This window comes from Pseudophryne corroboree, chromosome 2 (genome assembly GCF_028390025.1).
Source record: "Pseudophryne corroboree isolate aPseCor3 chromosome 2, aPseCor3.hap2, whole genome shotgun sequence".
Taxonomy (NCBI): Eukaryota; Metazoa; Chordata; class Amphibia; order Anura; family Myobatrachidae; genus Pseudophryne; species Pseudophryne corroboree.
The window spans coordinates 455,553,073-455,575,639 of record NC_086445.1 but is presented as its reverse complement, the minus strand read 5'-3'; the positions used below and the strand labels follow the sequence as shown (position 1 = coordinate 455,575,639).

The 22,567-nt window shown below is 45.4% G+C and overlaps 2 pseudogenes; one reads left to right on the top strand and one right to left on the bottom strand.

Moving 5' to 3' along the window:
- Nucleotides 1-7,050: 7,050 nt before the first annotated feature.
- Nucleotides 7,051-7,169, bottom strand: LOC135052052 (5S ribosomal RNA; annotated as a pseudogene).
- A 1,413-nt stretch (nucleotides 7,170-8,582) lies between these two features.
- On the top strand, nucleotides 8,583-8,701 carry LOC135051957 (5S ribosomal RNA; annotated as a pseudogene).
- Nucleotides 8,702-22,567: the final 13,866 nt, after the last annotated feature.

Genomic DNA, 22,567 nt, shown 5'->3' with positions numbered 1-22,567 from the left:
CAGTTTCCACTTCAGGAGTCCCACTGAGCCGGACTCCACATTTAGTAAAATGCGTGAGTGTGTATATATAAGTGCCGTGGAGAAGTTATTGTTTGGGGTGAGTCGCAGAGTTTTATCTAGAGTATGGGAGATGTCTTGTGTAGACAAAAGAGATGTGACCTTTTGTACATAGCTGCATGCTTGAAGAAAGGGAAAAAATGGGATTTGTAATGATGGAAAGCGTGTCATGATTTGAGAGTGTGTGAGTAAAGCTAGAGTTTCGGGATGTAGAAAATGGTGTATGTATTTTAGGCCGCCATCATACCAAGTCTGAAAAATGGGGGATGAGGTGTGGGGTGTGAAGTCCGGATTACCCCACAGAGGTAGGAATAGTGAGGTGTGTTTCGGTATTTTGAGTCTTGAGCGAATTTGTTGCCAAGCTGCGCAGGTAGAGGAGACCAGTATGTTGTCTGTCACATAAGGTAGCATGGAGGTGGGTGGGGTGTGTAGTAAGGACACCAAGGTCTGAGAGGGAGCAAAAGATTGCTCTAATTGTGAGTTAGCATATGTGTTTCGGCCGCTGATCCAATCCAAAGCAACCCTATAGTTAGCTGCCAAGGCGTATGAGTGGAGGCAAGGTAAATTTAAACCCCCGAGGGAACGGGGTTGGCGTAATTTGAATAGTGAGAATCTAGGGTGTTTACCCGCCCAGATAAATTTGGACAGTGCCTTGTCTAGTTGAGCTAGCATGTGTTTGGGTGGGATCAGCGGGAGCATCTGTAATACATAAAGGAAGCGGGGAAAGCTTATCATTTTGTATAAGTGACTTCTGCCAGTATATGTGAGAGGGAGGTGGGTCCATCTGGCAAAGTCTGCATATGTCCTAGTAAACAGTGGGGGGAAGTTAAGGGAGTATAGCTTGGAGGGGTGATCAGGGAATAAAATCCCTAGATAAGTAATACAATTGTTCGTAGCCCAGTGGAATGGGAATGTGTTTCCCCAGCCTATCTTCATAGAGGGAAAGAAGGCCAAGGCCTCTGTTTTGGAGTGGTTAATTTTAAAGCCAGAAACTAGTTCAAATGTGTCTAACATTTTGAGTAGGCAAGGTATGGCCGTTCTAGGGTTGTTAAAGTAAAGTAAGATGTCGTCTGCAAATGCTGAGAATTTAATTTCGTGGCCGGCCAATGTTATGCCGTGCCATCTGCTCTCTCTATAGAAATGGCGAAGGAGGGGATCCAAAGCCAAATTAAATAAAAGGGGGGATAAGGGGCATCCCTGTCTGGTACCTCGATGTAGGGAGAACAGTCTCGAATTGCGACCATTAACCGTTAAGAAGGCTTGGGGTGTTTGATAAATGATGTGAAATATCTTAATAAAATCAGGACCAAAATTTTGAAGTCTAAGCAATCTTGTTATGTGAGTCCAGGATACTCGATCAAAGGCCTTGTCTGCATCGCAGCTTAGGACCATGTTTTCCTGTTCCAATGAATTATGTGTTTTGTGCATGGCTGCCAGTAATGTGCGTACATTGTGTACTGAGTGTCTATTTCGTATGAATCCTGTCTGTGCAGGATGTAACAATTTGGGTAGAATCATTTGGAGACGGGTGGCCAGAATCTTTGTGAATATTTTAAAATCCTGGTTTAGTAATGAGATTGGTCGGTAGGATGATACTAAGGTATGGTCCTTGTTAGGTTTGGGGAGAACTATGACTCGAGCCGTATTAAAGCCTGGCGGAGCAGGTTTTCCCGCTAGGAGCGCGTTATACAATTGTCTAAGGTGTTCACTTAAATGTGGGAGAAGTAGTTTGTAATAGGCCGCCGACATACCGTCGGGGCCAGGGGATTTCCCATTTGCAAGGGATTTGATGGTCGATTCTAATTCTGCTGCCGTAACGGGAGTAGTAAGGATCTCTCTATCGCTCTCAGAGAGTTTGGGGAGATTAGCTTGAGTCAAAAAGTCCGTTCCAGCCTCAGGTTGGTCGGGTGGTGCTGTGTATAATTCTTCGTAAAAGGCCAGAAATGCGTTACTAATCTGTTCCTGTGTTACTGCGGGGGGCCCACTTGCGTCTTTAATTAAGGAGATATATTTTGGTGTCGTGTGAGTTTTTACCATGTTTGCCAATAGTTTCCCTGGGCGATTGCCCCAGCGAAAGTATTTGTTAGTTTGGAAGGAAAGAAATAACTTGGCCTGTTCAGCACAAAGGGTGTCGTGTACTAGTTTGGTGTCTTTGTATGTTTTCCTGTTGGTTTCGGACGGATCCGCCAACAGGTGGGAATATGCCGAAGCAACCTGGAGAGATGCCTCAGCCATCCTTTCTCGGAGTTGTTTTTTCCTGGCGGTAACATGTGCGATGATCTGTCCTCTAAGAACAGGTTTAGAAGCCTGCCAGAAAAGGTTTATGTCATTGATATGTGTTGCGTTATCGTTTGTATAATTGAGATATGCTTGTGACAGAAAGAGTTTAAAGTCTTCAGAATGGGCGAGGTATTCAGGGAATCGCCAGATAGAAGAGTATTGTCGGGGTGTAGTTAATGTTAGTGTCAAGGTAATGGGGACGTGGTCAGAGATGAGGATGTTAGCTATGGTAGAGTCAGTTATTCTGTGCATTGAAGATGCTGGTATTAGCCAATAATCTAATCTGGAGAATATTTTATGAGGGTGTGAGAAGAAGGAATACTCCCTAGAGTCAGGGTGGAGAAATCTCCAAGGGTCTAGAAGCTGTAAGGAGTCCTGCATTAGGGAAAGGGAGGGTGGCATAGATCTGTCGCATTTCAGTTGTCTGGGGCCACTGGAAACATCCAGTAATGGGTCCATGACGATATTAAGGTCACCCCCTATAATCAAAACTCCCTCCATCCAGTCCTGTAATTTAACAAATATATCCGAGAAGAAGGAAGCGTTTGGTCCGGTAGGGGCGTAGAGACATGCTATCGTAAAGAGCTCTCCCTCGACCTCCACCTTTAAAAACAGGAACCTGCCTTCGAGGTCTACCCAGTCATCCTTGATTTTATAATTCAAAGATCTATGAAACAAGATGAGTACCCCCCTTGCTTTGGTAGTATAGGAAGCACTTTTGAAGTCTCCAACCCAGTTATCTCTAAGTGTATTGGGGTCATTAATACGCCAATGTGTCTCCTGTAAAAATACTATGTCAGGGTGAAATTTTTTGAGATTGGTCAAAAAAAAATTCCTCTTGATTGCTGTTTTCAGGCCCTCTACGTTCCACGATACCAGTTTGAGAGATGTCTTTGAGCCATCCGTAGATGCTCCTGCGTCTCCAGGGGCTGACATTATCCAATGCCTAGTCTAGCGGAGCGTAGAGGGAGAAGCCACAAATGAACGTCCAAACCCCTGTCCCAGCGCGCAAGGGGAGGACAAAGATAGGGTGTCGGGCAAACTGATTGAGTTAGGATATACATATAGTAACACATCAATGCTATGCAAATAGAAAACAGTGATCGGGGTGGTGTACGCCACCAGTCATAACAATTTTTAAATTTTTGAACCCAAGAAGACAGTAATGATAACCGTCCATCTGTAGCAGAAACTCTAGTCTGAAATAGAAGAAGGGGAGGGGGAGAAAATTGACAGACAAAATTGCAACAATCGTATAGGAACAATCAATGATAGGCTATCCATTAGAAAATAAGGAACAAGAGAATAGTATAACAGGATACTTAAGTCCAGTGGAGTTAATCGGCATCATCCATTCGAGAATTAGATTGTAGTGAGGATAGAGATTTGCGAAAATTCCGAGCAGAATCTGGGGTGTCAAAGATATGTGGTTTGCCGGCATGGGAGATTCTCAGTTTTGCCGGGTACAAAAGAGCAAATCTGATGTTTTTAGCATAGAGTTCCTTGCAGATGGGGGAGAATTCTCGTCGTTGTGTTGAGACTTGAAAGGAAAAGTCCTGGAACAAGAGAAGTTTGGATTCCTCGTATCGAAGGTCAGACCATTTGCGGTAGGCTTCCATTATCTTTACTTTGTCAAGATAGTTTAGTAGCTTGAAAATTACCGGTCTAGGGCGTGACTGAGAGGATTGTGAAGATTGCCTATCAGGGCCTATGCGGTGAGCTCGTTCCACCAGGTAGGAGGTGGGGGATGGGGGCAATTCAAGGGTTGCGGGGAGCCAGCGAGTGACCAAGTCCAGTAGGTCCGTTTGTCTGACAGCTTCTGGGAGACCAATCAGGCATAGATTGTTCCGGAGATTCCGATTTTCTAAATCTTCGATCTTATCGGTCATGGCCACCAAGGTGTTGTCATGTGTTTGTTGTTGGGATTGAACCGTTTGATAACCATCTTCCAAGGTAGATATTCGGTCTTCCGCTTTGGCCTGGCGTTGAGTGTGTTGAGTCAGCTGAGCTGCTGCTGATTGGATAGCTTCCATCAGGGGTGCTAATTTTGCATCCAGTAATGGGGAGATGATGTCTGATATTTCTTTGGCCCTCTGTATTGAGGATGGACTAGCATAGACATCAGCAGGTGTCATGTCATCTTCGGCTCTCTTGCCTGGTGAGCTTGGAGATCCTTGCCGAATAGGGCTGAGGTCTTTGTCTTTGGCCGTTGATTTATTTTTGTTTTGAGAGTTTTTATTTGTACGGAGAGTTTTGGCCACATATTTCTCCATAGTGGAGGGTTTGGTCGGTGGAGGTACGGTAAGGAATGGTGGGAAATGGAGGATAGCGAACTACTTGTGTTGACAGCAAGGCCTGGGCCCAGGTAGCGACCAGCGCGGTACCTGGAGTGCCTCCTGTTTCAATTTTGTTTCGATTTTTGGATGTGGTCTGCCGGGTGTGGTTTGTTGCCTGCGAAATCACCGCATAGGTGTGTCAAGGGAGTCCGTCAATCTGCAGTATGGGATCCAAGGGGCTGGCGAGTGAGCACTGTAGAGTGCTGCGGGTGGCCAGGGATCCCTCAGGCAGCTGGGTCAACGTTTTCCTTGAGACCCAAGGTGGCTGCCGTCATTTCGTGCACACTGCTTGTGTGCGTTCCAGTGGGGGAAGGGGAGCGGCCCTGGGTCTAGGCTGGGTCGTTCTGTGCAGCCACCGGAGGTAGGGGCCTAGTTCTGAAAGCAGAGGGGAGTGTGGGGCTTTCAGGCCAGAGTGAGTGATCTGTAGCTTGTGTGGGTAATTCCAGGTCTTTGCCTTTAATGAGAGATAAAGAGGTGTTTCCGGACAGCAGTAACCATATGGCAGGTTATCAGATAGATGTTAAGTGTTAAATGTCTGCTGCCTGCAGGTATCAGATTCCAATGATGGGGGTGTTGTGAGATAAAGAAAGAGATAGTCTGCCTGGCCGACCAGAGATTGTATGTTGGCTGGCACTGATGGTTCTTATTCAGGGTTCAGTGCCTCGTCTCTGTGTAATGTGGTCGCTAGAATGTGCAGCCCCCCAGATGGTTTATTTGTACCTGTTTGTTCGCCAGCCAGCCGTCCGCTTATTATGGGGGATCGGTGTCCGGCTGTGTGAGGTCAGGCCAGGGCGTCTCCACCTTACGTCCAGTCGAGTAGGCCGCAGTCTGCGGGAGCCTCTTCGCCGCTTTCCGGCCTCGCGGGTCAGCTCCGTCAGTGGCAAGGAGGAGGCACAGGGGAGCAGGTACGGTCAGGCAGCCACCTGGAGAGCCCGTCCAGGAGGTGTCCAGCGCAGCGTCTGTCCGCCGCGCGTGACTTCCGGTCCGGACTCTGAGCAGACTCAAGGTCCCGGCTTCACCCCCGGCTTAGGCCGCAACCCGCACGGGCACACAAGGTGTCCGCCGGCTCCGCAGCTCGGTTCAGGGGGTCGGCACAGGCCTCTAATGGTGGTAGAGTGCCTGTGGAGTTTTTCAGGTGGGGTAGGAAAGGAGATATGTTTGGCGTTGGCCGGGAGCTACAGGGAAGCACGTCCACTCTGGATGGTAGCTAGGCCACTCCCCCTCTCCCAAGTTTCTAATGTTTTGCCTAATTCCTCAATACTCTTTTCAACTTGATCTAAAACTAAATTATCATGTTTGATAAGTATCAGGGTCAACTCATGGGAGCATTTCAATAGGACTGCTTCCCATTCTGCCTTTAAATTCTCTGTGGCCAGAGGAAAGGAAGGAAAAACACGGGGTCGTAGGCCTCTGGGTGAGATCTTAGTTTTGTGATAGTTCTCTAAGGTAGTAATGTCCCACGTAAGTCTAATCCTTTTTTGTAAGTTTTTCTGTAGTTTAGAAAGATCTGTTCTCCAATCTTTGGGAGTAGCTGGATTCTGAAATGTGTCTGAAAAAATATCACCGTATTCTTCTAGGTTTCTACGTTTAGATATCAGTGCTGTCTTTAATGAAAATGTAGTCATAGTATTTGGTAAGGTTGTGAGTATTAAAACAATTTGTAGGAAGTGTAACAGTTCTTATGGAACCACTTGAAGAACAGAAAAAAGTAGGAAAGAGATCCTGTTTACGAGAAAGATTTGTATGACCGTGCAGGTATTGGGAAGCTGAGAATCTACTCAGCATGGAAATACTTAACAAGAAAGGGAGGTAATACCGCACAGGATATGGTAAGTATAAGTAAATAATATTCTAAAACCAAAGGCAAATGATTGCAAGAAAACAATGTTTTCTAATTCTAATATTGCTTGGTGGTGCACCCTGAGTCAGTATAAGAACATAGGATAATAAGGAGAAAAGAAGACTCTTTTGTGGGCGCACTCTTTAACTTGAAATGAATATAGAAATTAGTCAGAATAGATTAAAAAGTTCAAATTTTAATGATTCAACAAAATTAAGATAATAAGTGGTTCATAAAGAAAATAATGGTCAAAAAGATGATAATATATTCAAATAGCACAGAGTGATGATACAAGATGGAAACTAAATTCCGGCTGACGGAAGAGATTCTGAGTGTTTATAAACAAATAGTTTAAATTTTGGACGGTACGTTCTACTGATAAACAAAACACTGTTATATGTTCCCTGTCAGAGTATAATTCATACAAATAAAGCAGTCTGGATGCTGGTTATACTTATAGATAGTATGAGGGTGGAAAATAAGATGGCAGTGTGAATCTTCTGTCAGTGTTAGACACTGTGTAGGCTAAACCAATAAGCTCTACTAAACTGAGTATTCCTCAATGGTCACCCACTTGAGTACTGACCCAGCCCAACACTGATTAGCTTCCGAGATCAGACGGCTTCGGGCGTTTCCAGTGTGGTATGATAGTAGTATTTTTCTTATTAGGGTTTATTTGTGCTTGTACATTTACAGTGTCAAACTAATCATCTACATCTAATTCAGTTTGCATTTCTTCGGTTATTATCTACAACCTACATATCAAAGTGTCTAAGATCATTATTTTGGTTGTGTTTTAAAACCCCTTTTTTTCTTCTTTTTCATTTTATTTGTTCACATGTATAATGGCGTCTCCTGGCAATCAACAATGGATTCAGTACAATTGCAATTTATCCGGAGGATTCAAGTCATATGATCCTAGCAGCTAATTAATGGATAAACATATGTCCGCCTGATTGGATGATCCAGATTAACCTGCTCTTAAAAGCACTGCTGGGATCCAGCCCTCAACAGGAAGTGATCAAGCCCGGTGGACGGGTGAAACGCGTCTTCCGACATCACCCTTCCTACTTCTGGCTGACCGAAGCAACGGACGATCTTCAGCACCTGTTTGCGCTCAGCGCCTCTTCTGACTTTCCCGTCCCCGTCGAAGCAGCAGACGGCTTCCCGCACCCGCCAGGGTCACCGCCAGGCCGGCGGCGCCCGGCGCCTTCCCCTCTCTCACCAATCGAGACACCAGGGGCTCTACCAAGCCAGCGGCACCCGCAATAACGAGACGGTTTACAAGACTATACAAGGGGTCATTTCAGCCCAATACCCAGCGCGGTAATATCAGCTCCTTTTTCTCTCTTTTTCACCTCCATATCTTTTTGATCACAAGATGCATATCAGCAGTTAATGGCCCGCCATCGCTGCACATTTTACCTGCCTGCGGGTACAATTCATTACATTTTTGTTTGAATAAGGTCATACTTGCGGTTTTCCAGATTATTTGCTGTTTTTTGTTCCAGCATTTTCAGCTACACTAATATCAATAATATTCATTTATTCCATATCACAATGTACTATTTACTGTACATGTATTATGATATTGGCAGTGATTTAATCTAAACCCCTATAGACTTGTTCTAGTCAGGATACACCACTGTAATTTTGCTACAGTCTCCTTGTTATCTGTTTTGTTTCCTTTAATATTAACATCCTGCAGTTGGATACTTTTATATAGCCAGTTGGTTACATTGTTACCCCTTTTTATTTTTTCAGTTTGTTTCTTTATCTCAGACATTTTATGTCTTGGCAATTTCTGATTACTATACTATTAGAATCCAGCCAATTACAGAATTGATGCTACTATTTATTCCAATACTGTCAAAATTACAAGCATTGTTTACTTATTTCCTTCTTCTCTGTATTTCGTGGACTCTCACCATTGATTCAGGGCCACGTCCCTGTCTAACATTGGCAGCAGATCCATCTGGTTTCCTCTACCTCTGATATCTGTCCTAATAACTATGTAAATTCGTGAACTCTCATCAGTGATTCCATAGCTTCCAATTATTGTTCATTTCCTCTACTATCATACCACACTGGAAACTCCCGAAGCCGTCTGATCTCGGAAGCTAATCAGTGTTGGGCTCTGTCAGTACTCAAGTGGGTGACCATTGAGGAATACTCAGTTTAGTAGAGCTTATTGGTTTAGCCTACACAGTGTCTAACACTGACAGAAGATTCACACTGCCATCTTATTTTCCACCCTCATACTATCTATAAGTATAACCAGCATCCAGACTGCTTTATTTGTATGAATTATACTCTGACAGGGAACATATAACAGTGTTTTGTTTATCAGTAGAACGTACCGTCCAAAATTTAAACTATTTGTTTATAAACACTCAGAATCTCTTCCGTCAGCCGGAATTCAGTTTCCATCTTGTATCAGCACTCTGTGCTATTTGAATATATTATCATCTTTTTGACCATTATTTTCTTTATGAACCACTTATTATCTCAATTTTGTTGAATCATTAAAATTTGAACTTTTTAATCTATTCTGACTAATTTCTATATTCATTTCAAGTTAAAGAGTGCGCCCACAAAAGAGTCTTCTTTTCTCCTTATTATCCTAAATATAAACTAGAAATGATTATTTTCTTTCATGTTTGTTATGCTACACAAGTATGGTGCCCAGATGCGTCCAATTTGTCATTCTCTATTAGTGTCAAAAAGTATTTTTTTATCAAATTAAAATGAAGTTCCAGTAATTGGGTGATGAGAGCCATGCAGCAGTACTGCTGCACTGTTATAGGCCGCTTCAGAGGATGATGAAGATGTCACTCTTCCATGCTCACTGCTGAGTGTAAGGGGCCCTACACATTTCCCGATGCGCCGCCGAGGTGCCCGACGACCGATACGGCCGACGAGCGACCCGGCGGCAGGGGGGCAGTGACGGGGGGAGTGAAGTTTCTTCACTCCCCCCGTCACGCGGCTGCATTGAAGTGCAGGCAAATATGGACGAGATCGTCCATATTGGCCTGCATGCACAGCCGACGGGAGACCAGCGATGAACGAGCGCGGGGCCACGCATCGTTCATCGCTGGAGTCTCCACACTGAAAGATATGAACGAGTTCTCGTTCATTTATGAACGAGATCGTTCATATCTTTCAAAAAATCGGCCAGTGTGTAGGGCCTATAAGAAAATGAGGCAAATGTTTATACTTGCTACGTGCATGTTGAGTAGGAGTTACTTAAGTTGGCACAACTTGGCACTTTAAAAGTGCTGAAAATGTTGTCAGGCATTTACTGCAGTATCTACAAAGACAGATTGCTCCTCTTTTTGTACAAATGTTTGCCACCCATTAAATATTTTATATTCAAAGTAAGTGGGCTGCATTAGCAGCACTTTCATTGCTTATTTAATTATACAGTGCACATAGCGATCTGTTGTCTGGCACATTTGCCCTTGTAGATATCATTAGGCTGGGTTACACCAAACTATACCTTATTGATACCGTATTTAGATAAACTTCTTCAGTACAAGAACAGTAACACACAGCACACATAGAAATGTAAAACAAAAAAAAGAGCAGACTGATATAGTTTTTTGTCACTGCAATTGCCTGTGCCATACTTATTATACTGTACCAAGGGGGAAACTTACTAAAGGGCAGTTTGTCAAAGCCACAGTTTTTGGCTTTTTCTCCCCCGGCATTTACATGGTGCAGTTGCTAATGGCAGAAGTGCCACTAAACCACGACAATACCACCATTTTTTTGAAACTACCACACTACAAATCACCGTTCCTATATTTGACATGTAAAAAATAAAAACCAACATGTTTAAAATATACTGCAAAAATAATGCTGGAAAACCCCAAGAAAAATATTACATGGTTGTGACGGCTCATACTGTATCTAGCCAATCAAAAAACAAGGAGGTACGGTATAATCATTATGTATTGAACCTTAATAATTATCTTATGGTGGATATTATTTGACAAATATATTAAGGAGGAAAATGAATGAGGAATTAGATTATATTAGTAATTACTATATTTAGTAATTAAATAATATTAAGTTGCCAATAAACAATTGCTAGCAGGTCAAATAAAACATACATTTAAGACACATGGCATAATTAATATTTTATGATGTTGGCACTGTTTCTAATGACATAAATATTAATTGTTTCCCCTGTGTTTTTATTGGCTTTATTAACATTAACATCCTAAGATAATTATTAAGATTTTCCCACTTTATTCCATATAGAACAATTGCTTCTGACCAGCCAGATAATTTTCTGGAAGTTTTGGAAATATTTAACGATGGTTTTGCAAAGGTCTGTTGGCAGTTTATATGATTGGTTTAGTCATCTCCAAATGCCACACATGGTGGTTTGAAAATCACTCTAAAACTACCGAATAGTAGTAAATCCAGGGGTTTGGAGGGCAAAACCATTGGCAATTTGTGGCAGTTTTAACCCCTTCAGTGGTATGCCCGGAAATCTTCCGTGGTAGCAGGGCCGTCTTTTCGTATGGGCTCAATGGGCTTTTGCCCAAGGGCCCCAGGAGTATAAGGGCCCTAGCCTGATAGCTGAGAGTCACCTCTTTCCAGGGGTTCCAGATTTTTGAAAATCGGCCCTGGGGAACCGGAGATATCCGACTTGAAAGCAGTGGTCCCCATCCAAGCCTGTTAATTAGAAAAAACAAAACCAGAGAAATTTTCCCGGCGCCAACCAGGTACCTAGTATTAAACTAAAATCTTGTCGCTGCTCTCAAAAAACCAGGGGTACTCAGCCCCTATATAACCAACAATAGAAAAACAAAATTTGAAAGCGCTGACACTCTATATATTGTATTTAAAAGGATTACTTTATTTATTCTTATTATTTTTAGTAATATATAAAAAAAAACATAAAAAAAGCTTTTAGATCAACAATGCAGTAACATTCACATTTACCCTCCCTATACCATATGGGTATTTCCCCCTTTTCTTTTTCCTAGTCTCCAGAGACTGCTCTACTTATTTATTATGCAAATAGTTTTTTATTCCTATCCAGATAGTCTCTGCAGAGCAGGAAATTCAGTTACTTTCACTCAAAATTTGCAACAATAGTATCTTATTTACTTATATAGTTACAAACATTTGAAACTGTTTCTATACTCTAAAATATCCTGGCTATGTCTGAGCTCAAATGACTCTTGCTGGATGATTAACAGAACACTGCTTTCAGTCCGTTTTTTTTTTAAATTGGACCTAATTAGTAGACTCAGCTGAAAAATGTGGATTTTATAGAGACATAGTCATTTTTCCTTCCACACCATATATTTTGTTTTGTTTATATATTAGGATCCTCTTGTTCCGTTATACGAACAGTCAATTATATATACAGCGCTGTTTTGTATACATGGCCATGTATATGTTTCAAAGATGAAATACCTTTATCCCGTTAGTCGTCTGTGGATACTAGCATCGATCAGTGTAGCTCCCGGCTCTGGTAGCTGAATTTCCTTTTTGTTGTGAGCACTTATCTGGAGATTTTGATCCCGTTCCACATCGACTTACTGGGGGTTTATAAACAGGAGGGATCCGTGTGACTGCTGCTGATGATTAAAAGCGGCTACGGATCACAAATACGTGTTTCTCCGCCTTCTCTCTCTCTCTCGGCGGCTTCCTCAGTTAGTGAATTGCTCTTCCCAGCCAGATATCTCAAGTACTGTCTGACTTAGAGTTTTTCTGAGGTTTTAATCCTAAAGTTGTGTCTCTCCCCTTTTGGTGGAAACTGACAGCTTATCTCTACAATGCCCAGAACCAGAGATATCAGCCTTCAAGCAGCTGCTCCTTGCTCCAGCTCCACACTCCTAATATGCAGTTTTAGATTTTCGTTGGTGAATAGCTCTTGCTCCTGAACTGATCCCCACATCCCCAGAACCTCTTGAAAGGTGGGAGTCTCTAGTTTTTTATCCCATTCAAATCTAAGAAATATATTTTCAGGAACTTGAGATATCTGCTGTCAAGCAAGCTGCCCTCTCACCGGAAAATGATAAATATTAAGCCCACTCCCCTATCCACCCCTCCCCTATGTATTAAACACCCCATACCACACTGGAAGTCATGTACCAGGGCTTCTTCATTCAGCCCAATGCCCCCTTCTACAGAGTAGCCCCATCTGTGCAATAAAGGAGTAATTAGCAGAAATTACTGCTCCAGGTCCAACATGCTGAGTGGAAGATAGAACCCCTACCGCCCGCGGGACATCAAACCTGCTGCTGATAACACCCCTACCGCTGGAGGATGGGTAGGGGGCCCAGTGCATTGCTGTGCCCAGGGGCCTACACTGCTGTTAAGATGGCCCTGCGTGGTAGCCAGCACTGACAGCACTGGCAACCCCGGAAGATTTCCGTGCATACTACTGACTGATTCCCCTGGGGACAGCCGTGCAGCGTGCATGGCACCCGGGAATCAGCATACTCGAGTATGGAGTTTAGCCTGCCCCCGGACTCCTATTGCCAGGGGGCGGGCTTAGCTGTAAAATGGCTTATGCTGATTCAAATAGCTTATGCTGGGGCTGGAGATGCCCGCGAGATTACCTAACCTTGCCCCATCACTCGCCCCTCCTGCACCTTCCCCCTCACTCCCACTTCAATTTAAAAACACCCTCCCCCCCCCAAGGGTGTGTTTTTAAATTGAAAACCCACCACAGAAGTTGTTAAACCACCACATAAATTACCCTTTATTAAATTTTCCCCCAAGTGTTTAGTGCTCTGGGTTAAGGGTTATATTCTTCTATTTACTGTTTATGACACATCCTTCACTGCCTATAATATTGTTCTGCAATGTGATTTCTCTAAGGTGGAACAATACATAATTCAAATTAAACCAAATTAGCACTGTGGTAAATGGGACATTGCCTAGTCTTGCAAAATGTATTACACCCAATCTACTGATTAGAGAAACTCCTATAATAATCTAACACATCTGCCCAAATATACATTTAGCCTAGGATTATAATTTGTTCCTAACTTTTTGTTTTGTTTGTGTATAGACAGCCTTATGTATAAAATGTTTTCCAGAGTGGGCTTGCTCTAGAGAAACAAACCCTGTCTAACTGTCAACTAATTATAATATCAAAAGTATACTGTGCTAATGTACTTTATACCCACAAATTCACATTAGCACGCTTCATACAACTTACAAATGAATCTGCCATTTTGCTTTGTTGTTTGATTACAAAACCCACCAATGCGTCATGTTAGCAGACTTAGGTAGGCTGACTCTGAAGACCAGACTGTTTATCTGGATTGGGTACAAAATCCCGGCTGAAGACCAACAGATCCCGGTCAATATTTTACCACTACCCTTATCCCTACCCCTAACCCACGCCTCCCTTCCCACAGCCTTACCCAGTGTCGGACTGGGGATGAAGGGCACACAAGGGAAATGTAGTGATAGGGGCCAGTTACCACAGGGGGTGTGGCCAGCCCCCACAGTGCATTGTCCTACCGGTAGACATCATGTAATTGACTAAATGATAATATGAGTGTACAGTCTGGAACCTGACATAAAAGAAATAGACGAGCCCTCTGCAGTGGATTTACCCTGAACCTCTGTGGGCCAGTCCTACCCTTGCCTTACCCTAACCGTCCCCTCCCGCAGCCTAACCCTAACTTCCCTTCCTCTGCAGCCTAACTGTAACCTCCTCCACCCCTGCAGCCCAACCAGGGCCGGATTAAGCCTTTAGGCACTTTAGACAGGGGGGCCCCAGTGGAAGGGGGGGGGGGGCATGTATATAAGAATGTGCATACCTCCCAACATGACCTATTCAAGGAGTGATAAAATGCTCTTTACATGGACTTCCCTCTTAATATATGATTGTAGTCACCTGTGTTGAACTATTTAATTGATAAGAAAGGTGTTTCAACACAGGTGTTTGCAATCATAACTTAAGAATTTTGTCCCTCCTGGAATGGGTCATGTTGGAATGTATGGATTGTGTATATTAAATTTAGCCCAATGGCGTATATGTTAGATTTAAACTAATAGTTTAATATTGCTGTGTACTGTTTATAGCTCCACCTAAGTGAAAGACAACTATTTTATAAAATGTAGTTATAGTGGAACATAGACAACTTAAACAACCTTAAAATAAAAAAATAAAATCTATAATTTATCTTGTCACATGCAAAAATATCAGCAGCCTCTGCACTACTTACACACTGGGACAGGACTCAGGAGGACTGTGTGTGTGTGTGTGTGTGTGTGTGTGTGTGTGTGTGTGTGTGTGTGTGTGTGTGTGCGTGTATGTGTGCGTGTGCGTGCGTGTGTGTGTGTGTGTGTGTGTATGTCTCTCTCTCTAGACATTCATTAGATAACAAATTACACAGGACTCAGACACCCAGGTGTGGAGAGACCTGTAAGTGAAAAAGGGATCCCACCCTGTGTCACATCTCTCTCCACCCCCCTATCTCTCCTCTGGTTGGGGTCCCGGGTTAATAGTTCATGAAATCTGAAACTCCTGTGTCTCTGCCTGCATTACATACTGTTCTGCTCGCATTCTGGCTGTCTGGTTCTGCTGTTGCATAAGAGGGAAAGCTAGTCATGTCAGTGTGCTCTGGCCGTGTGGCCCCCTGACAGAGGAGGGCCTGGGGTACAGTATGCCCTGCATCCCACCTTTAATCTGGCAATGAGCCCAACCCTCCCCCTAGTGCCTAAACCTAACCCCAGTACTTACCGATGCAATCTGTCAGGATTCTGTCCATCGGGATTCTGCTGTCTGTCTTCTGACTATCGGGATCCCGACTGCTGGGATTCTGACTGCATCCCATTTATCCTTCTAGAGTCTTCTAGACAAATTATCCAACTATCTGAAGAGACATCCTACCCTGGCAGTTTACAGAACCCATCAATTATCTAATTCCAGACAGCATCCATTATTATTATTATTAATATTTATTACTAGTTATTTATATAGCGCACACATATTCCGCAGCACTTTACAGAGACTATTTGCCCATTCACATCAGTCCCTGCCCCAGTGGAGCTTACAATCTATATTCCCTACCACATGCACATGAGCACACATTCTAGGGTTAATTTGTGTTGGGATCCTATTGACCTACCAGTATATTTTTGGATTGTGGGAGGAAACCGGAGTACCTGGAGGAAACCCACGCAAGCACGGGGAGACTATACAAACTCCGCATAGGTGGGAATCGCACCCATGACCTCAGTGCTGTGAGGCAGTAATGCTAACCATTACACCATCCGTACTGCCCCATAGTAAGTTCAGTAAGGAATCTGAATGTAACTGGCCACATTTCTATTTAATATATCCAGGACATACTGGAAAACAAGACATGGTTTGCAATGTATTTGTCCTAAGTGCTAATCTTCAAAGTACACTTAAGTATGAAATATTTTATTTCTCATGATGGCCAATAAACCATCATCATTTGTAAAGTAGCTGGATTCTTAGGGGGTGATTCCGAGTTGATCGTAGCTGTGCTAAATTTAGCACAGCTACGATCAGGCACACTGACATGCGGGGGGGGGGGCACCCAGCACAGGTCTATCCCACCCCGCATGTCAGTCCCTGCCCCATCGCACAAGAACAAAAGCATCGCACAGCACACTAGCCAGGAGCTACTCGTTGCCGGGGTCGTAGAAGCTGGGTTGTGACGTCACGCAGCCGTCGCGGCTTGCCCCCCCAAATGGTCCATCCAAGCCTGCGTTGGCTGGACCACGCTCCTTAAACGGCGGCTTAACGCCGCCGCCCCGCCCAGCGACCGCCTCTGCCTGTCAATCAGGCAGAGGCAATCGCTCACTAAAGACATCCGTTGGCTCTCTGGCATGCGTCGGCGAACATGCACAGCACCGATCAGGTCTGAATTAGCCCCTTAGGTAAGTGTGATATAAGCACCTGTGTTTTTTATGCGATTGTTGTATAGGGGGAGGTAAGGGTTAAGTAAGGGTCTATGGTTGGTTAGTTGGTCAGTTTGAGTGTCACGTTAGCCTATCAGAAGTTAAGTGGAGAGTGTCGAGTTATTTATATATGGAATAATGAAACTGTTGGGTAGCAAAAGTAATTGCTAGCGTCAGGCAACGTCCAAAACTTTTATTTAAATAAAACATATGAAGTTTAATACAACAGCAGAACAATAAAAACTAGGGAATTCATCTTGTTTTTTGTTTCCAATGATGAGAAGACCCACATGGATTATGTTGTGTAAATACACTGAAAAATCTGTGTAATATGCAGTGACGTGCGGTGAGGTCAATGACTGGGGAGGCACTGGCCAGTGTGGGTGGGGCAATGATGCGATGAGCGAAGAAAGGGAGACAGAAAGAGAGGGTGCGGCTGGAGGATCGTGTTAGAGACAGAACAATGAGAGGGAGAGGAATAGGGGCAGAGAGAGGTGAATGGGGGAGATAATAGAGGGTGTCAAAAACAGCACAACGACAAAGCAGTCACAAATGGAGAGGGGCAGAGACAGGGGCAGGTGGAGAGACTGAATGGGGCTGGGGCTGTGGGGTAATAGAGTCAGAGACAGGACAATAAGAGTGCAGTCACTCATCTAGAGGAACAGGGGCAGAGAGAGGATTGGAGGCAGGGCCAGCAACAGAAATCTTGGGGCACAATATGTGGATATCTCTGGGCCCCCCCACCTCGGCCCCGCACACACATCCACCACCCACTGCTGCTGTCACTTCCGCTTAGGAGAGAAGGAAGTGAGGGGGGAGAGAGAGACAAAGAGGGTGTCAGGAAGAGAGCGAGGGTATCAGGGATAAAGAGAGGAGCAAGAGTGAGAAAGGATGCCAGGGTGAGAGAGAGAAGCAAGAAAGAAATGGAGAGAGAGACAGGGGTGGGTCAGGAATAGAGCGAAAGAGAGAAAAGGTGTCAGAGAGAGAGAGAGGGGGAGGAGCGAGAGAGAGAAGTGAGCGGGAGTGAGAAAAAGTGTCCGGGAGGGAGAGAGAAAGAGAGTGAGAGAGTGTCAGGGAAAGAAAGAGGGAGAGAGACAGTATCAATGAGAGAGAGTGTCAGGGAGAGAGTGTGGCAGGGAGAGAGAGGGGGAAGAGAGTGTCAGAGAGAGGGGAGAGAGACAGTGGCAGAGAGAGAGTGTCGGGGAGAGAGAGAGATAGTGTGCGAGAGGGAGAGACAGTGTCAGGGAGAGAGAGAGGAAGACAGTGTCAGAAAGAGAGAGACACAGTGTCAGGGAGAGAGAGGATGTGAGATATACAGTAGTGTCGGGGAAGAGAGAGGGAGAGACAGTCTCAGGCAGAGAGAGAGATAGTGTGCGAGAGGGAGAGACAGTGTCAGAGAGATAGAGAGGAAGATAGTGTCAGAAAGGGAGAGACACAGTGTTAGGGAGAGAGAGGGAGTGAGATATAGTGTCGGGGAGAGAGTGTCAGGAAGAGAGAGAAAGTGTCAGAGAGAGTGTGAGAGACAGTGGGCCTTATTCAGTGATGGCCGCAGATCAATGCATACGCAGTCAGATCTGCGTCCATCTCCGCACATGCTGAGGGCCACCCAGCATGTGTTAGGCCGCCTCCCGATGTGTCCGCAATAAGATTGCGGACGCATTGGAACTAAGGTTCACCCCTGGCTGCGCCGTCAGGCGGTCTGACACAATTTTTTTTGTTTTGGAGCGGCTGTGGCGTCATGCAGCCGCCCCGAAAACTATCCGGCCCGCCCCCCAAAGCCGCAATGACGATGCCTGATAGCTGCCGATGTCAGTAACACTGCGGCCACATCCATCGGGGATGCGACCGCAATGTGTCTGCCCGTGCAGTGCAGTTTGCCTCCATCAGCAAACTGCGCTGCGGGCTGCATCAACAGCGAGGTCTGAATGATCCCCAGTGTCTGGGGGAGAGAGAGAGTCACTGTCAGGAAGAGAGAGTGAATGTCAGGGAGAGAGAGAGGGGAGCAAGAGGAGGGAGTGTTAGGGAGAGGGGGATTAGGGAGAGGGAGTAAGCAGGAGAGACAATAACACTACCTGACTACACAGCACAAGTCTGTTTTGGGGGCGGGCACTTCTCAACATTAGGCCCCGCCCACTAAACGGCAAAAAGGGCGTGGTTTTGTTGGAGTGGGCGTGGTTTCGCATAAAGGGGCGTGGCATTGCAGGAAAAGACTACCTTATACCCCAGTTTTGCAACCTGCACGCCCATACGTTGGCCACCACAGGAAAGAAAAATAATCCTGATTCATGCCCCTTACATTATTTGTCATTTTTCCTCCTTATAGTAATGCCCAGTATACATTATGCCACATACTGCAATGGCCCTTAGACATTATGCCGCACACAATAATGCACGACACAATATGCACACACTGTAATGCCCCCGACACATTATGCCACACACCGTAATGTCTGTGACACATTATGCCACACACCATAATGCCTGTGACACATTATGACAGGAATCGCAATGCCCGTTATACATTATGCTACACACTGCAATGCCCCTGATACATTATAGCACATACAATGTCTGTGACACATTATGACACACACCGCAATGTCCGTGATACATTATGCCACACACTGCAATGCCCGATACATTATAGCACATACAATGCCTGTGACACATTATGCCACACACTGCAATGACCTTGAGACATTATACCACAATGCCCGTGATATAGTATACCATACACCGTAATGCCTGTGACACATACCGCAATGCCCTGCCCGTTATACCCTATGCCACACATCGCAATGCCCGTTATGTATTATGCCACACTGCAATGACCCTGAGACATTATACCACATACCACAATGCCCGTGATATAGTAAACCACACACCGTAATGCCTGACACATTATGACACACACCGCAATGTCCGTGATACATTATGCCACACACTGCAATGACCCTGAGACATTATACCACATATCACAATGCCCGCGATATAGTATACCATACACAGTAATGCCTGTGACACATTATGACACACACTGCAATGTCCGTGATACATTATGCCACACACCGTAATGCCCATTACACATTAAGTCCTACAGTAAGGCTTCTAATTACTTTTCAATTACCTGCTCGTTGTCAGGGGTTTCATGCACTGGGTGTCATGCTCGTTGCCAGGGGTTTCATGCTCTTGGTTCCATGCACGGTGCCAGGGGTTTTCATGCTCAGGGTGTCATGCTCGTTGCCAGGGGTTTCATGCACTGGGTGTCATACTCGTCGCCAGGTGTTTCATGCACTGGGTGTCATGCTCGTTGCCAGGTGTTTCATGCACTGGGTGTCATGCTCGTTGCTAGGAGGTAGTCCTTGTTGCTAGGGCTGTGCTCCCAGTGCCACATATGTCCCCAGTGCCAGATATTCCCCCACGGTGCCAGGTACTTACATGCCCCAGTGCCAAATATAGTCCCCCCCCCCATGTGCCAGGTACACATATACCCCCCCAGTGCCACATATGCCCCCAGTGCCAGATATTCCCCCCCAGTGCCACATATGCCCCCAGTGCCAGATATGCCCCCAGTGCCATATATTCCCCCCCAGTGCCAAATATGCCCCCAGTGCCATATATGCCCCCAGTGCCAGATATTCCCCCCCAGTGCCAGATATTCCCCCCGTGCCATATATTCCCACCCAGTGCCAGATATTCCCCCCGTGCCATATATGCCCCCAGTGCCAGATATCCCCCCCAGTGCCATATATGCCCCCAGTGCCAGATATTCCCCCCCAGTGCCATATATGCCCCTAGTGCCAGATATTCCCCCCCAGTGCCATATATGCCCCAGTGCCAGATATCCCCCCCCCAGTGCCAGATATTCCCCCCAGTGCCAGATATTCCCCCCAGTGCCATATATGCCCCAGTGCCAGATATCCCCCCCCCAGTGCCAGATATTCCCCCCAGTGCCATGTATGCCCCAGTGCCAGATATCCCCCCCAGTGCCATATATGCCCCCAGTGCCAGATATTCCCCCAGTGCCATATATGCCCCCCGTGCCATATATGCCCCCAGTGCCAGATATCCCCCCCCAGTGCCATATATGCCCCCAGTGCCAGATATTCCCCCCCAGTGCCATATATGCCCCAGTGCCAGATATGTCCCCCCCCCCCCAGTGCCAGATATGCCCCCAGTGCCAGATATTCCCCCCAGTGCCAGAAATGCCCCAGTGCCAGATATTTACCCCCCCCCCCTCCCTCCCCCCCGTCGCTTTTTGGAGGGACACGGAGGGCACAGCTCGTCTCTCCTGCTGCATCATCTCCGGCGGCCGCGGGTCTAATAGGGGGAAGTGCCGGTTCGTGAGCCAATTAGAGCTCACGGACGGCACTTCCCCCTATTAGACCCGCGGCCGCCGGAGATGATGCAGCAGGAGGGACACAGGGAGGCGCGCTGTGTGCCCTCCGTGTCCCTCCAAAAAGCGGCGGAGGGAAGGAGACTGCAGACTGACATGCGGACGCTCGTCCGCATGTCAGTCTGCTGTAAATCAGTGGCGCCCCCGCAGCCCCTCGCCCCCAAGCCACCGCGAGGACTGCGGGGGCAGTAGTTACGCCACTGATCAGATTGGAATATGACAGGGGAGGCACTGCCTCCCCTGCCTCCCCTGACTGCACGTCCCTGGTAATATGTATATATGCGTTATATGTATACAACATTGCCTTACAGTACTGCTAAAGCCTGTCGGCATGCTGTATAGTTAAGCTTTTGTTTCAATTATTATCATTTAAGTATGAATAAAAGGATGCTCTCAGGAGTTGTAGGCATTTCCTGCCACTTCATCTGTCAGGGAGTCAGAGGTTTGCAGAGTGTTTGAATAACATCAGAAGAAGCAGGCAGAGTGATAAAGCTGTGGTGAACAGCTAAAGAAGCAGCGAAAAATTTTGCCTGACATCATGTCATCACAAAATTATTGTGAATTATACTACCCTGCTGTGCATTTGATTTCCACCAGCTGCTATCACAGCAGCCCCATTCCTGAAAATTAAATGTGTTTCATCTGCTCTCAAATACGCCATGTCTTTACCTACAGGAGACTGTATCAGATTTTTCTCTTTTTATTTCCGTCATGCCTTTTCAATATGTGAGATTCAGAATTCATCTAATCTGGAAGTGGTGTCTGCTGTATGGAAGATTTTTAGCAATTGTACCAGATATCGCTTTTCTCCTTGCAGCAAGAACATTCCTTTCTGAAAATAAATAAATGCAGAATACTAACTTCCCTCTGGGCAGTGGGTATTACATGATGATTGTGCGAAGGGATTTCTTAAACAACTGAAGCCATTTTTGCAATTTGCTTGCATATGAGAGATCTGTAGTTAAATGAAATAAAAAATAAGAACAAAAAACAATTTGTACAGAATCGTATGCCTGTGATCATCAACATCATGTACATTGGGGCGTGCGTGCAGCTTTGAAAATGGCAGGCTCATGTTGACATGTACAATATTTTGCTGGCCTCTCTCTTCAGGCTATTATGAATGATTGTGACTGGATGGCCTCACTCCTCCCAGGCAGTTACAGATTTGCCGTAAGAGGATAATCTTCATTGAGCAATTTGAGTGGGTTTAGAGTAGTACTATAGCGCAAAGGAATATGCTGCGCTATATAAGAAACTGTCAATAATAAATAATACTTCACTACCCCTAGGGTATAGGGATTCCCTCCCGCCATCGGTATCTGCCTGTTACTGACTCCTCCTACTGCATCATGGAAAAGTAACTTTGTGCCAAAGCGAAACTCCTACACAAGCACCTGGAACCACTTTCCCAGGCTCTACTATCGGTCCCTGAAATGGCTTACTTCTAGTAATGTGGGGTCACACATCTGCAACACCTCCTGGTTGGTGTCAGCTAATCCCAATTGGCCACTTATTATAGGCCACTAGCCAGTACAGCACGTGGTAGCAGGCAGAGGGTGGAGCTACTGTAGGAGACACTGGATTTAGCCACAGAAAAGCTGGAGAACAGACTAGCATTTTTGGTTATTCTGGTAGTCACAGAATGCAAGTTAATGCATCATGCAGGTGCCTTGAGACAAGGAGATGTTTATTTTATCTCCAGTAAAGTGCTTTTATAAAGAAAGTTGACTCTGTAGC